Here is a 17098-nt window from a genome sequence, read left to right as displayed (position 1 = left end):
TAGGTCAGTTGGGTTACCTCAACTAACCTAACCCCCTCACTCCCACCTCCTTCCCCTTCCCCACCTCCCCTCTCCCACAAAGTGGCAGGAAGTTCAAATTCCAGCAGGACAATGCAACACACCACGGCTACCTCCACTAACTTACGAAAATGGTGGGAAAATAGGTCATCTGGCTTACCTCCAACAACCTAAGTCGCATGTCGTGGAAGCTCTCTGTCTCGTATTCAAATCAATATACTTCTTCAACCAGAAGGACTGCTTGAAGGAGATAGCCCAGGTTATTTTAACCAGCTCCATACCCGAGCTGAGACACTGCTGGAGACTACGATAATGAATAATGTATCTCCACATATGCTCCAGCGTTGTCATCAGTTTTGGTGTGGAACCTCGTCGTGGAACTAGTTGCTCTGGATACAGTGGCCAAACAGCATGTGCATCATGCAAATTAATAGGGTATGTTGTGAGTTCTGCCTCCTCCACATACCCTACGTCAGAATCAGCTGCCATACCCCCCCCCCCCACCATGTTTTTTCCACCTACTCCCTTGCATTCGTCTTTGGGCTCCCATCGAAACTCACCAATCGGCAGTGATTGCTGCATGGCATGCCTGTATGAGTTATATACGTCCAGGTACATTATGTAACTCGAATCAAGGGATGCATTGAACTTGTCACCCATCCGCGGGTTATTTGCATTCGTGTGCCTATGGACACATTGGCAAAGTCCCCCACAGATCCCTCACTCAAAGAAAAGAAGCATGTCAGCATAGGTCAATAATTCAATGCTGTACTTTGTTTTCTTGAGCATTACGTCCCAAGACAACCCAGGTGCTGCATCATAAAACGAGGGATCCAGAGAATATGTGGTCATGCATAGACTCCCAAATTTTTCGAAAATGTCCGCAAGCAATCTCACATGTGTGTCCTTGTAAAGCCGTGCATACTCTCCTAAAGTTGAAATATTGAATTCCCGCCAGACATTCACGACATGCTCATACTCTGCATCCGTTATGGCATCGCCTCTAAGGTTGCTGGAGAATGAAATTATGTCGAGTAGCCTGATTTCATTGAGTTTCGGCATACTAACCAAATATCCATATGGGAAAACCCCCTTCCTAGTCGCAAGTTGAAACTATTCCTCGTCGGGAAATGCAGCGCGAGTGATATGCATATCCCCCCTCCCCAAGGTAGAGTTTGAACGAGTCTCTGGATTGGCGCCTGCATAAAACTTAGCATATCAGGGAAGTGGAGCATCATTTATGGTGTTATTCATTTGGAGAATGAAATGTATTTCTCGACGCTCTCAGGTAGAACACTGACCTGATTTTTCTACCAGCCGAAATCAGGCAAGTGCTCAACTGGGAAGTGAGGGTCATACCCACTTAAATTATGAAAGAAAACGGGTATGTGCCTTGGTAGCTGGTACTTCAAATTGCACGTGTTGTGAGTGGCGCCACGGAACTTCCCCGTAAGATGACAGTGGTCCCTAAGTGGAGTTTCCACTTTTCTGTTTAACGGCAGCCCATAGCTATAGCAGTCAACTGCGTTATTATACAAATATTCATTCTCCTACGATTTGGTCATGGAACGTTCTCGCTGTAAAGCTTATCAACCTCCCGTGAACGTTTTTCGATCTCAGTGAGCAGCCAAACTGCAGGATTATCCTCGACATAAGATTTGTAGCGGTTAAGACTGGAATCATATGAAGATACAATTTGGTACGCTGCCACATACGGCACATGTTTTTCTGTAAAGGTGGTGCGTGAGGCAGTAGGGTCATCTTCACAGTGGGTCACAGGAGCGAGGAGGAATTCAAAGTCGGCGTACACTACAAACGGGCATCGCTCCTGGGGGCGGGCATTATTGAACTTAACGAATTTATTTTCCTCACTAGGCATAATAACACGTACCAGGTCCTTGGAAACACAGTTACTAGATGCGCCACTAATAACTTTTCTGATAAGAAATAATTGAAGCAACTTAAGCAAATGTGTTTTACACGATGCTCAGATGATAGTTGTGTGGAAAGGAGTTGGGACACGTCATTAATCCAAACATAGTGATAATTATCACCTTCAGAGAAGAGCAACATGTTTACATGCAGCTCACGCTCACTGACAAATTTTTATAAATGGAGGGGACCGATAACAATATGCTTGTCTTGCTCATCTGACTTACTTTTCTTGTCCAGGCCATAAACATTAACCGATATGCCGGTATTCTGAGCCTCAAATTTAGGTATGTCCTGGCTCTTGATGGTGAAATCGATAATCGAAGTTATAACACCCACAAACGTTATCACCTACGTGTTATATACTCGGACGCTCAGGATGATCTCTGTAATTGTAATTTCTTTAAATTTAAATTTAAATTTGGTGTCCCTTATCCTTTTTATGTAAAGGTACACCAAATGGACTCATACGTATAAACGGATATCTTCATTCATGGCACAACACATGGAGTGTATTATTAAATGACAATCTTGAAAGTAATAATGTTAACTTCTTCAAAAACTTCTTCAACATTAAATTTTTATTCCATTGGCAGAATAGTTTGCATTAAGTATCCATGTAACAGTCTCCATATTGCCAATACACCTAGATAAAAGTTTTCATCTTCACTACAGGTATATATTATATATATTACGGTCTTTGAAATTGTAAATAGATCAGCTTAGATTTTATAACTCTCTTGAAAGTTGTAAACAGTCTTTGAAAGTGTTAGTAGTTTATCTTAGATTTTAAAACTCTTTGGAAAGTTGTAACCAGATGTTTGTGAAAATGCTAAACTGTGATTGACCTGTTACTGTGCTCCCTGTGCCAGAAAATGAAATCTCCAACAAAAATGTAAGTAAACGTATTAATGTATTACCTAATCATGCTATTTACATAATATACACACTTACACTGATTTATCCTTCCACACAGGTTTATGTTTCGCTTCTTAACCCCACTGGCACACACAGATAATGTACATAACCTATCAGCTGATGTATAAGTAACTGTATAATGCACCTGATGATGGCAGCATGCTGCCGAAATGCATTGTCCTAATAAAATATTAGTAAAAAGTGACTGCAGCAGTATTCCGCATAATTGTAATTTCTTTCGCAAGTCAGGATTGACCATGCAAAACGAGCCTGATCCTTTCTATTTTCGACATTAATACATGCCTACTTATTAGCTATACCTTTAGGAAGCTTGATATAGCTAGACCTTCCATTTACCGGATCATAGACATGTGTATGGATGTCCAGGTCTAGTATTCGGCTGAGTGCTTCAGCCGACACTCTGATTACCATCTCGGAAAACCGGTCCAGTATAGCACTCAAGGTAGATTTACGAAACCACTCGGCGATTGACGCCATTTTCCCCCCCAAAGATAATGTAGAGTTGTCTCTTCAACACCAGACTCAACTTTGGGGTGTGCATTAATTTGATGCAAAGCACCGCACTGCATTTAATGGCGGGATACCGCAGATCATTGACTACCTTGAGGAGCTCCGTTTCCATGACAGGAAGGCACGGCCTTAGAAAACCAACGGAGTCACGGTACCCTCCTACCGGGTTCTCGATCCTTGTGATCGACATTCGGTCCTCAAAATCGTCTGCAATCACCGAGTATTCTAACTGCGGTATGGTATCACTGACCTGATGTTCTTCACTAAAAGGACGGGAGAGAGAACTGACGCTAGCTACAGGATCATCTATATTAGTATTAATACTATTTTCAGTCCACCCCATTGATGATAGTGTTGGGGAGGGGCATGTTGGTATGTGGTGAGGCACACATACCTTGTGCTTACGCCGATTCCGACAAGGCTCATTCGATGATGATGATCACAGAGGAGGATGTTGCAGTGTTACCGGATCAGGCTCTGGTGATGGCTCCCGATGCTGTTGTAGACCCGACCCAGTAACTTGAGGGGTGGTGGTTCGTCCTCGGCCCACGGACACCAGAGCACCGAGGGTGCCGGGACGGTGGTGGCGGCGGCGACTTGCCGTCCAGGGAGAAGCGGCGCCCTTACAGGCGAGGCGTGCCTCACCGGGGGCCACTTTGGTGAGGAAGACGATTTAGCCGCCACCGATATGCGCGCCACACCGTGTTGAGGCTGCTGAGACGCGACCGCTGTAGAAGAAGAAGAGATAAAATAAATAATAGTTAAGTACATTGCTTACTGCTGCTGGCGTGGTGAAGAAAGAATTCTGACGATCACAAGGTTATAAGCAGAGTGAGCAATTATCTTTCTCTCTTGGTTTCCAGGGCATTAACACTTGATCGGCAACGCTATGCGCTGTTCACATCCAACTGCTCAACACTACAATAGCAAATATTCCAACAATGACAACCAGCCACAGACTGCACATAGTACAGTCAGTGGTTTTCATACTGAGCGCTATGTGGCGTTACCAACAGCCTACTTACAATGTGCACTGAGCGTTAGTGCACTGCATTATTTTCGGCTGTTTAAGCGTTGTGAGCGAGTCTGCAGAGCATTTCACATGTATTATTTTGACAATTTACTAGTTGCTGTAGGCTGTGCATTGCATTATTTCCACAGTTTACGAATTTTTTGCGTGTCTGTACATCAGTGTACTACATTATTTCGGTGATTGACGAGTATTTTGCTGTGTAATGTATTATTTCGGTAATTTATGTGTTGTTTGCGTCTCTGCACATCAGTGTACTGCATTATTTACGAGTAGTTTGCAGGTCTGCAGACTGTGTATTCTGAGCCCAAGCATGCCAAAATGAGTGAATTCCGTCCCTAAATAAATTGTTCCAAAATAAATAAAGTACACTCCTTCCTCTCTCCAGCAGCTCAGAGCAGGCTGAGTCCTTTTCCCGCCGCCCCCCCCCCCCCAGACCACCATCTTGGATTGCGCCACAGGAGGGGCGATGGCGCCCTCTGGTGGCAGTACAGTGTACTATGTCAGTTGGACTCTGGACCTAGTGGTGAACACACAGGACATTGGTACTGCCTCTAATTCTTCAGACAATGACTGCCTGCAAAATAAAGACACGTCCATCCTACCCAGCACAGGTTAAGTCCTTTTCCCACAAGTTCCTAGGAGGAGATGGAGGTCCGATGACTTAAGTTAGTGGAGGTAGCCCATGTGCCATATTTTCCCGCAATTTTCTTAGGTTAGTGGAGGTAGCTGTGGCCTCTTGCATTTTCCTGCCAGAATTTGAACTTCCTGCTGTTTTCTGGTGGGAGAACTGGATGGGGGTGGGCAGAAGAGAGGGTTAGGTTAGTAGAGGTAGCCCAATTGACCTATTTTCCCACCAAAATTTGAACTTCCCACCATGACATCATTGCGACATTGCCATATCTATCGCCGCCATCTTGAATAAATTAGGCAACAATGGAGAGTGGGGAAGTATGAAGGTTGTTCTACTACTAGCGTTGGGACGCGGCATCCCCGATGTAGTGATGAGGTGGGGATTTTCCTGTATGATCATTTCACGAGTGTACCGTGAATAACAGGAATCCAGCAAAACATCAAATCTCCGACGTCGCTGCGGTGGGAAACAGATCCTGCAAGAATGAACCAACGGCGACTGAATATAATTGTTCAATGTGACAGAAGTGAAACTCTTCTGCAAATTGCTGTAGATTTCAATGCTGGGCGATCAACAAGTGTCAGCATGCGAACCATTCAACAGGCCAGCATCAATATGGACTTTCGGAGCCAAAGGCCCACTCGTATACTCTTCTGGACGACACAAAGCTTTGCACCTCGCCTGGGTCCATCAACACTGACTGTTGATCACATTCATCCATTCATGTCCATTGTGCATTTCGACGACTTTGTCAATTCCAGCAGGACAATGACATACCCTTCATGTCTAGAATTGCTACAGAGTGCTTCCAGGAACACTCTCCTGAGCTGAAACACTTCCACTGGCCACCAGTCATTATTGAACATATCTGGGATTCCTTGCAACGTGCTATTCAGAAGAGATCTCCAATCCCCCCCTACCCCCCACGTATTCCCACGGATTTATGGACAATCCTGCAGGATTCATTGTGTCAGTTCCCTCCAGCACTGCCGCACACATTAGTTGAGTCCATGCCAAGCCGTGTTGCGGAACGATATTAGGCAGGTGTACCAGTTTCTTTTGCTCCTCATTTTATTTGAAGATATATGTGAGGAGAGTCATGGAAGCGTTGAGAAAGCTAAACTGGTGGACGCGTGATGATAGGCGCAAACCATCCCATGAAGGTTGGTTGGTTGAAAGTGAGAAAAATTAGAAACCTCTTAGGGATCGCTATAACGAGATTAGACTAAATACAGCAAGCGCGGAGGAGTTTAAAGAATGCTTTTTCCCGTGTTCTATACATGAATGGAACGGGAAGAATTCCTTATGACTGGTACTATATGAAGTCCTCTCTGACATGCACTTCACAGTGGTGTACAGAGTACGGATATTGACGTAGATGTAGACGTGTTTTGCCAGTTCTATGAGCCAGCAGGGGAGCGGATAGGTAAGGCCTTATCTAGAGCCGCCCACCGCCTTCGAACAGAGAGGAGTGAGTAAGACGGAAAGTATTCATCAACACTGATGAGCCAAAACATCACGAACACTGTCACTGAGAGGCTGTATTCTGCCTGGTGGCTCTGAGAGCACATATGCGCTAAGAGAGGTTTATGAGCGGAGCAGAGACGAATGGGATAAGTGGTTCAAATGCGAAAATCTGCCAAGCGAATTTGACAAAAACCAGGCTGTTGCGGCCCAGTACCTGGGAACGAACATCTGGGAAACGTCGTAGCTGGTCGACTGTTCGCGTGCTACTATCGTGAGCATCTGTGGAAAGTGGTTGATGAATGCTGAAACGACAAGTAGGCGACAAGAAGTTGGACATCGATATCTCATCGCAGAATACGATCTGACGACAGAACACAGCGCTGGCGCAAATACCAGTGTTTTGGAGCCAGCGTTCTGCGCAAAGTGTTGGACATGGTGTTCCGCAGCAGAGAACCCCTACGTGTTCGCATTTTGACCCAACATCGTCAATTATGATTACAGTGGGTACTGGATGATCGAGATTGGGCCGCGGATCAATGGCATCGTGTCACCTGGTTGGAAGAATCCAGTTTATAGTTAAAAATGGTCGATGGTCATGTGCAGATACGCCATCATCCATGAGAAAGCGTGCTTGAAACATGCGCGCGCAACGGACCCCGTCTGGATGGAACAATAGTATGTTATGGAGGACATTCACATGGGTTTCCATGGGACCTGTGGTAGTAATCAAAGACACTATGACAGCTGTGGACTATGTAAACATTATTAGGGACCACCTGTAACCTCTTATGCTTGATGTTTTCCTCAACAGCGATGGCATCTTCCAGCAGGATAACTGTCCGTGTCACAAGGTCAGAGTAGTGCTGCAATGGTTTGTGGAGCATGAAAACACTTTGACGTCTTGGCCATCAATTTCGGCTTATCTGAATCCAATTCTCAAAAGAGAATTGTTGTTATGTCATACATACACTACCGGCCATTAAATTTGCTACACCACGACGATGACGTGCTACAGACGCGAAATTTAACCGACAGGAAGAAGATGCTGTGATATGCAAATGATTAGCTTTTCAGAGCATTCACAGTAGGTTGGTGCCGATGGCGACACCTACAACGTGCTGACATGAGGAAAGTTTCCAACCGATTTCTCATACACAAACAGCAGTTGACCGGCGTTGCCTGGTGAAACGTTGTTGTGATGTCTCGTCTGAGGAGGAGAAATGCGTACCATCACGTTTCCGACTTTGATAAAGGTCGGATTGTAGCCTATCGCGATTGCGGTTTATCGTATCGCGACATTGCTGCTCGCGTTGGTCGAGATTCAATGACTGTCAGCAGAATATGGAATCGGTGGGTTCAGGAGGGTAATACGGAACGCCGTGCTGGATCCGAACGGTCTCGTATCACTAGCAGTCGAGATGACAGGCATCTTATCCGCATGGCTGTAACGGATCGTGCAGCCGCGTCTCGATCCCTGAGTCAATAGATGGGGACGCTTGCAAGACAACAACCATCTGCACGAACAGTTCGACAACGTTTGCAGCAGCATGGACTATCAGCTCGGAGACCATGGCTGCGGTTACCCTTGACACTGCATCACAGTCAGGAGCGCCTGCGATGGTGTACTCAACGACGAACCTGGGTGCACAAATGGCAAAACGTCATTTTTTTTTGGATGAATCAAGGTTCTGTTTAGAGCATCATGATGGTCGCATCCGTGTTTGGCGACATCGCGGTGAACGCACATTGGAAACGTGTATTCGTCATCACCATACTGGCGTATCACCCTGCGTGATGGTATGGTGTGCTATTGGTTAAACGTCTCGGTCACCTCTTGTTCGCATTGACGGCACTTTGAACAGTGGACGTTACATTCCAGATGTGTTACGACCCGTAGCTCTACCTTCCATTCTATCCTTGCGAAACCCTACATTTCAGCGGGATAATGCACGACCGCATGTTGCAGGTCTATACGGGCCTTTCTGGATACAGAAGATGTTCGACTGCTGCCCTGGCCGGCACATTCTCCAAATCTCTCACCCGTTGAAACCGTCTGGTCAATAGTGGACGACCAACTGGCTCGTCACAATACGCCAGTCACAACTCTTGATGAAGTGTGGTACGGTGTTGAAGCTGCATGGGCAGCTGTACCTGTACACGTCATCCAAGCTCTGACTCAATGCCCAGGCGAATCAAGGCGTTATTACGGCCAGAGGTGTTTGTTCTGGGTACTGATTTCGCAGGATCTATGCACCTAAATTGTGTGAAAATGTAATCACATGTTAGTTCTAGTATATTATATTTGTCCAATGATTACCCGTTTATCATCTGCATTTCTTCTTAGTGTAGCAATTTCGGCTTATCTGAATCCAATTCTGAAAAGAGAACTTTTGTTATGTTCATACATACCTGTCACTTGTTTTATCAGACTCAGAGGCACTACTGACTTGCTGTTGTTTTCTTTCAACAACATTTCCGTGAGTGCTGACGTGCTCAAATATATTGGAAGTACTGCCACAAAATTTAACACTTTGAAAACATTGTTTGGGGTTTGCAGCGGTGTCATTAAAGTTAGTAAAATATGTCCATACTTTAGGTTTCGGCGGCGCCGGGCACAAAAAAATCGAAAAACTCTTGACAAGAGGCACACAATGCACGATTGCAAACCACAACTAAACGTATGCCCGACAAACAGATGAACAGGCCCAGTGGATGAACGGCATCGCGGTGGGCGGAAGGCAACACCATAGACACAGGCAGTCAACCACTTATTACTCGGACACGCGCGTAAAATCGATTCATGGTAAGTACCGAAAGAATAATTTGGTTTTAAAAGTACTCAGTTTCGAAATAAAAGTGTCGAATACTTACATGCAACCGAAATCCCTAATCTGAATATCCAAGACCCCAATGTCTTTTTAATGTACGGACAGCCGCGCAGGTGCGAGATTAGTCGACTAATGGGTGACTGGCGAGCCCCTATAGGTACTGGCCATATTTCTGGTTTGTACCAGTGGTTGTTCTCAGTGAAAGATAAGAATACTTACAGGCGCTTTTGAGTGGAAGAAACACCCTAACGAATAGTAGTAAACCGAAGAAAGAGGAAAGTAATGAGGAGTAACAGAAATTAGATTTGCGATAAACTTAAATTAAAAATTGGTGACTACGATGTATACGAAGTCACGAAATTCTCGTACTTTGGAAGCTAAATAACCCGTTACAGACGAATCTAGGAAGACATAAAGGGTAGACTAGCGCTAGAAAAGAGGACATTCCTTTCCAAAAGAAATCTACTAGTAGCAAACATTGTCTGTGATTCAATACTCGTACTTCTGTTGTCAAAGTATACGAGACGTTCTGTTGCCAAAGTATATGAGAAGTGAATACACGATTTTTGGTGTCCTGTTGAGAGAAGTACATTGTGGAATTAGTTATAAGTGTCTCTATTAAATAGAATCACAACAGAAGAGTTGGGAGGCAATGTATCACTTGAAATGTCATGTATGAAAAATTATGTACAGCTTTACATGTGAAGTAGGTGATCTTGCACGTGTTAGTATCAGTTTACACTTAACGAATAGTTGCATACCATCAGTAAAGTCATGTACCAGCAAATGATGTCGTATCTGTATTGCTTGGGACACTTTGTAGGGAAACAGCCTACTCGCGCCATATAGAATTCATATTGTGTGCCAGCCTAGTCTCCTGTAACTAGCTATGACGTCACGAATGTTGTGCAGTACCTTAAAAATAATGCAAATAATCTGAAAGTTAATAGCAAGTCAGGAGTGATGCTAAAATAATAAAGTTTCAGTTTAGTAACTTTAACAGTTTTCGAAATTTGGACATTTTACGTAAAAATCATCGGTGCAACAGAAAGGAGCTAGAAACTTCAAAATTTTGTGTTCAGATTCCGTTTTCTCTGTAATTTAATGGAAACAGCGCGCTGGATCTCACAAAGTAATATTTTGGTTGAAATTCGTGATTTTCTGTTTTTGTGTCCTAAAAGTTCGGAAGGAAGATAGATTAAGTAAGTGATTAGAAAAAGCTAGGATATTTAGATTTAGGTAGAATGGAGATCCGCTATAATAAGAAGTATGTGAGAAGTTTCAATAAGGTAACTATAAAACTATAGCTGTAGCATCTTTCCAAAGGGCAAATTCAGAGCTCATCTATTGCGTGCAGTACAACTAAAATAATTCTCTCGCCAAAAGTATTTAACCTAGGCACATTAGAATTTTATCATAGATACTTACTTGTGTGCTGATTGCACAAGTAAATCAAGAGCTTCATTGGCCTTCAGCGAATGAAGCAATTAATTATTTAGTAACTTGAAGTGGTATTTTGTTAGCCCAGCGGCTAGCCAGGAAGGCAAATTTTGTCGGCTGTGCCTTCGGCGGTCTGCACCGCGGCTATATACGTAAATAAGAGTGTACGAGCTAGAGTCGGGCACCAGTATCTCTTCTAGATTCGTATCAGCGCGCACTCCGTGTCGGAAGCCGCGCCGCGTTTGTGCAGTTGCCAGGAACAGCCTTGGTGGCCATATAACGTGACGCGATATGCACTTAACAATGAATTCGCATTGGGGTAAAGTGTTATTTTACTCGGTTTATGTATGCCGTATTTTCACGTGTCGCTGCAGGACAGACTTTCTACCATTACAAGCGTGGCGTTTGATGAGTATTAACATCAAATTTTGGCGAGCATTCACTTTGAACATTTACATCGATAACGGTTATTGAACAGTTTCGTTATCTAGGGATAATAGGCTCCGCGCAATAGACTCTGAACAGCTCTGATAGTAATCATTTGTCTGGAATTTTACGCTTTATCGTTTTCAGAATATAGTCAAAATTTTTATAGTAAACTGCATTTTCTGTGAATCCCAGACATAATGAACTTTAATATCCAATAACTCTAATTCTCCATCAGAGCGGGCACAGTGAACGCTAATTACAGGCATCACATTTTTGCTAATCACTTTCCAGTTGCCAGCATTGTAGTTAGAGAGCCTGTGTTGAGAACGGCAACAAATAATGGAAAATATAATAATTTAATTTTCCACCCGCCACCCCACAAATTGATTTTACAGATTGCATGTATTTAACCTTTCAAATACCAATAATTTTGGCTCTACAGTTTTCAACAATCCATAATTTCAAGAGATACGAGACACTGATGGAAAAAAATCACAACACAAAGAAGGAGTTATATGACATAAACGAAAATTGATAAGTGTGTTTCTACATCCAAAAGATAAAGTCTATTCAAATTTTTACAACAGTCGTGTAAGAGCGGCCCTAGTGGTGGCATTATGAGAATGATAATCAGGTTCGCTTTAAATACATGCTGTAACGGTTGTGAGTGTTAGTTGCCTTTCAGACTGGACATGATAAGTTGATGTTAGTGAAAAACGCTTTAAGTTGGCGAAGATCCTTTATCGACACCCCACTGAGTTTCAACGAGGTCGTGTAATAGGTCTACGGGAAGCTGGATATTTCTCCTGCCGCACTGCACAAATACTTGCCAGGAATATAGTCTCTGTATATGATTGCTGGAAGCAGTGGTGACGAGTTTGTTCGGTCGCAAGAAGATTGGGCTCCGGATGACCACGTGGCACTATCGAGAGGGAACACCATGGTGCTCGGCGCATGGCTCTGGAGCATCGTACTGCATCTGCAGCAGCAGTGTGAGCTGAAATGGGCTTCACAGTGACACAACGGAATGTTATAAACTGGTTACTTCAGTGACAACTCAGAAATAGACGCTCCGTAGCGTGCACTTCACGCACCCTACACCACTGTCAAATGGTTCAAATGGCTCTGAGCACTATGGGACTCAACTGCTGTGGTCATAAGTCCCCTAGAACTTAGAACTACTTAAACCTAACTAACCTAAGGACAGCACACAACACCCAGCCATCACGAGGCAGAGAAAATCCCTGACCCCGCCGGGAATCGAACCCGGGAACCCGGGCGTGGGAAGCGAGAACGCTACCGCACGACCACGAGATGCGGGCACACCACTGTCGTTTCCGACTTCAGTGACGTCAAGCGAGAGCTCATTTGAGGGCAGGTGGACCTCAGTTGTATATTGTGATGAAAGCTGTCTCTGTGGCACTAATGGCCGTGTGTTCATTAGAAGGAGGGCAGTTGAGGACCCGCAAACAACCTCTCTACGTGCTAGGCGCACTGAACGTGCACATGGAGTTATGGTCTGGAGTGCAATTTCGTATGATAGCAGGAGTACTGTCATGGTTATCCCACGCACACTGACTGAAAATCTGTACGTCGGTCTGATGATTCGAGCTGCTGAACCGCATCCGTCGGAGTGTTCTCGAAAAGATAAGCTCGCAATATACCGCTATTGTAAACCAACATACCCTACAGAGTATCATATAAAATTAATTGTTGGTAAGGCGGGTACCAGGTTGAGATTCATTGGGAGAGTGCTTAGAAAATGTAGTCCATCAACAAAGGAGGTGGCTTACAAAACACTCGTTCGACCTATACTTGAGTATTGCTCATCAGTGTGGGATCCGTACCAGGTCGGGTTGACGGAGGAGATAGAAAAGATCCAAAGAAGAGCGGCGCGTTTCGTCACCGGGTTATTTGGTAACCGTGATAGCGTTACGGAGATGTTTAATAAACTCAAGTGGCAGACTCTGCAAGAGAGGCGCTCTGCATCGCGGTGTAGCTTGCTCGCCAGGTTTCGAGAGGGTGCGTTTCTGGATGAGGTATCGAATATATTGCTTCCCCCTACTTATACCTCCCGAGGAGATCACGAATGTAAAATTAGAGAGATTAGAGCGCGCAGGGAGGCTTTCCGGCAGTCGTTCTTCCCGCGAACCATACGCGACTGGAACAGGAAAGGGAGGTAATGACAGTGGCACGTAAAGTGCCCTCCGCCACACACCGTTGGGTGGCTTGCGGAGTATCAATGTAGATGTAGATGTAGATGTAGATACGTTGGCTTGAACTACTCGATCACCAGTTTTGTCTCCAATCGAGCACATATGTGACGTCAATTGACGGCAAATCTAGTGTCATCCACAAACAGCATTAAGCCTCCTTCTATTGACCTAACTAGTGCAACAGGCATGGAACTCCATACCACAAACGACATCCGGCATATGTACAACACAATGCATATATGCTTGTGTTCAACATTAATGTACCAGCATTTCACATTTTCAGTGGCATGTATCGCGCGTACATTATCCTGTATTCTTGCAATGTTAATCACTTGAGTATGTTACCTACGCAAATGTATTACCGACATTTCGTTATTCTAAATTAATTATTGTTAGGTTTGCCCGATTTTTTCCCGTCGTATTTGAAAGCAATTTCGAGTTTTTCCCAGACACAATACCACATCTCGAAAATTATATGAACTTATAATGTCTGAAACTAATTATAGCTCTAAAAAATAAGCAAAAATAAGCCTCAAATTTAATAAATTTTGTATCAAAACTAGGTAGAGCCACAGTCATTTCTTTTCGAAACCACTCATAAAAGAAGCAGTACAGAGTCAAATTTACGTTGCAATAACATTAGATTTACTTACTTTCTTTAAATTTATTCATGTTATTATTTGAGGTCTGTGACTGTATTATAAGATTATGTGGAATAATTTATACTGCTGCAGTCAATTTTTACTAATATTTTATTAGCACAAAGCATTTTGGCATCCTGCTGCCATCATCAGGTTCATTATCCAGTTAATCATATATCAGCTGATAGGTTATGCACATTAGCTGTGTGTGCAAGTGGGGTTAAGAATCGAAAAATAAACCTGTGTGGAAGGCTAAATCTGTTACAGTGTGTACATTATGTGAATAGCATGATTAGGTACTATATTAATACGTTTACTTACATTTCTATTGGCGATTCCATTTTCAGGCACACAGAGCACAATAACAGGTAAATCACAACTTAGAATTTTCACAAACATCTATGTCTTTCCAAAGAGCTATAAAACCTAAGCTAAACTACTTACAATTTCAAACACAGTACTGTATACCTGTAGTGAAGATGAGGACTTTTATCTAGATGCATTGGCAATATGGACAATGTGACATGGATACTTAATGAAACTATTCTGTTAATGAAATAAAGATTTAATGTTGGAGAAGTTTTTGAAGAAGTTAACATCATTATTATTGTCAAGCTTATCATTTAATAATACATCTCCATGTGCTGTGCCATGAATGAAGATTTCCAGTTCTTCATATAAGTCCACTTGGTGTCCCTTATTCTTTTTATTTAATATATGAAGATCATTCGCAATATCATAGACTGGGAGGCCTGTGACTTTTATGTGGGTGGCTATTACTGATCGACTGTAATTGTTAGTGTGGTAAGCATTTACGTGTTCATTATAACTTGTTTGGAAGTCTCTCCCAGTTTGGCATATATAGAGGGATATGCAGGTATTACATACTGATCGTGAGTGTACATCCGTCTCTGTGCATACATCGTGTCTCAGTTTGTGTTGCAGTTTGTTGTGTGTTGTAAGGGCAATGTTAATTTCGTGTGGTCTGAGAATGTTTGCTGTTTTGTAGGACAGTTTGCCTGTGAGAGGTATTCAAGCTGTGGGTTTCTTTTTCATTTCATATATGGAAGGTGGTTTATTATTGATTTTCCTTTTTTGTGTAAGGTTATCAATTAATACTTCATCATAGGCATTTGCTGAAGCTGTTTATTTTATTATGCTGAGCTCATCAAGATGTGCACATTTATCCATTGGTATACTGTTGGCTCTGTTAACTAGTGCTCTGTATGCAGCAAGTTTGTGTGTTGTGGGGTGACAGGATGAGCGGTGTCAGATGGTATCTGTTGCTGCTGCCATTCTGTGAACTTTGAAGATGTGTGAGTTGTTTTCTTTACTGATGTTTAGATCAAGGAAATTGATGCTACCATTGCTCTCATATTCCACAGTGAATTTTATATTTCTATCATGTTTATTGAGAGTGTCGAGTTGGTTGTTAATATCATCAGTGTCACCATCTATCAGGAGTAATGTATCATCAACATAACGTTTATAGTAAATGATTTTATCCATAGAGCTTCATTTTTTGCAAGAGTTTTTTGATCAAGGTGGTTAATATATATGTTGGCAATTGTACCAGCTATGCTTGAGCCCATTGCAAGACCTCTATATTGCATGAAGATTTTATTGTTAAATGTAAAATAGTTGTAGTTTACTACTAGATCGAGCAGGTCCATGAATTCAGTAATTTCGGACAATGATAGTTTTTGATGTTTTATGAGGTTTGACCTGCTGGTTTTGACTGTTTTGGCGATGTTGATGTTTGTGTATAGGATTGTAATGTCAAATGAACAAAAAACTCTTTCTAAAAAAAAAGAAAAACCAATCATTAAGTATCCATGTAACATTCTCCACATTGCCAATACATCTAGATAAATGTCCTTATCTTCGCTGCAGGTGCATATTACTGTGTTTGAAATTGCAAGTAGTTTAGCTTAGATTTTATAACCCCCTGGAAAGATGTAAACAGATGTTTGTGCAAATGCTAAGTTGTGATTTACCTGTTAATGTGCTCTGTGTGCCAGAAAACGAAATCGCCAACAGAAATGTAAGTAAACGTATTAATATATTACCTAATCATGCTATTCACATAATGTACACACTGTAACAGATTTATCCTTCCACACAGGTTTATTTATTTTTCGATTCTTAACCCCACTGGTGCACACAGCTAATGTACATAACCTATCAGGTGATGTATGAGTAATTGTATAATGCACCTTATGACGGCAGCATGCTGCCGAAATGCATTGTGGTAATAAAATATTAGTAAAAAGTGACTGCAGCAGTATAAATTATTTCACATAAGCTTACTTACTTTCACTGTCAATGATCCCCAAATATGGCTACAATCTTCTACAATCACCCAGCACAATCTCCACACCGACTGTTTCACTGAATGACATAGCGGAATGCTAAAATCCAGTACACTCTGTAACACCATAGTTAATACTGCAAATACTTTATACTGATTAATTCTGTTTAATTTTAATTATGTATCCTTTACTATGTAATGTCTTTGACCTATTGTAATGAAGTGCAAGTGGTGTAAAATGTTTTATCTTTACGATTTAAATTCTTTGTATTAATTGGAGAAAAGTAGTATTTAGTTATGGTTATTTTATTTTGACTTATTAATGTGTTTAAACGTTGGGATTTTATTAAACATATTTGCTTGCAACTATGTATAAGCTGGTTCACACCTAGGGACTAGCATTGTATAAAATGAATAGTAACAGTACTTCCCATCTGCAATGGAAGTGAGTTGGTGCGCTAGGAAAAGGTGGATGCGGAGCCCAGTCTGAGTGCCAAGTGAGAGAGCACAATCAATCGGCAGCTAGCTGCTGAACTGTCTGGTCTGAGCAGCAAGTGAATGAACAGCGCAAGTGCCGAGGGTAGCATCCAGTACCTGGATTAATATGGAAAGGCCTCGTATGTGTGTACGGCTATAAAATGGTGCTCTATTAATGAAAATGGGTCTAATGTTCGAAATATCATCGCCAAGAAGAAGATAATAG

This window comes from Schistocerca americana, chromosome 3 (genome assembly GCF_021461395.2).
Source record: "Schistocerca americana isolate TAMUIC-IGC-003095 chromosome 3, iqSchAmer2.1, whole genome shotgun sequence".
Lineage (NCBI taxonomy): Eukaryota > Metazoa > Arthropoda > Insecta > Orthoptera > Acrididae > Schistocerca > Schistocerca americana.
This window is presented reverse-complemented; position numbering follows the sequence as displayed.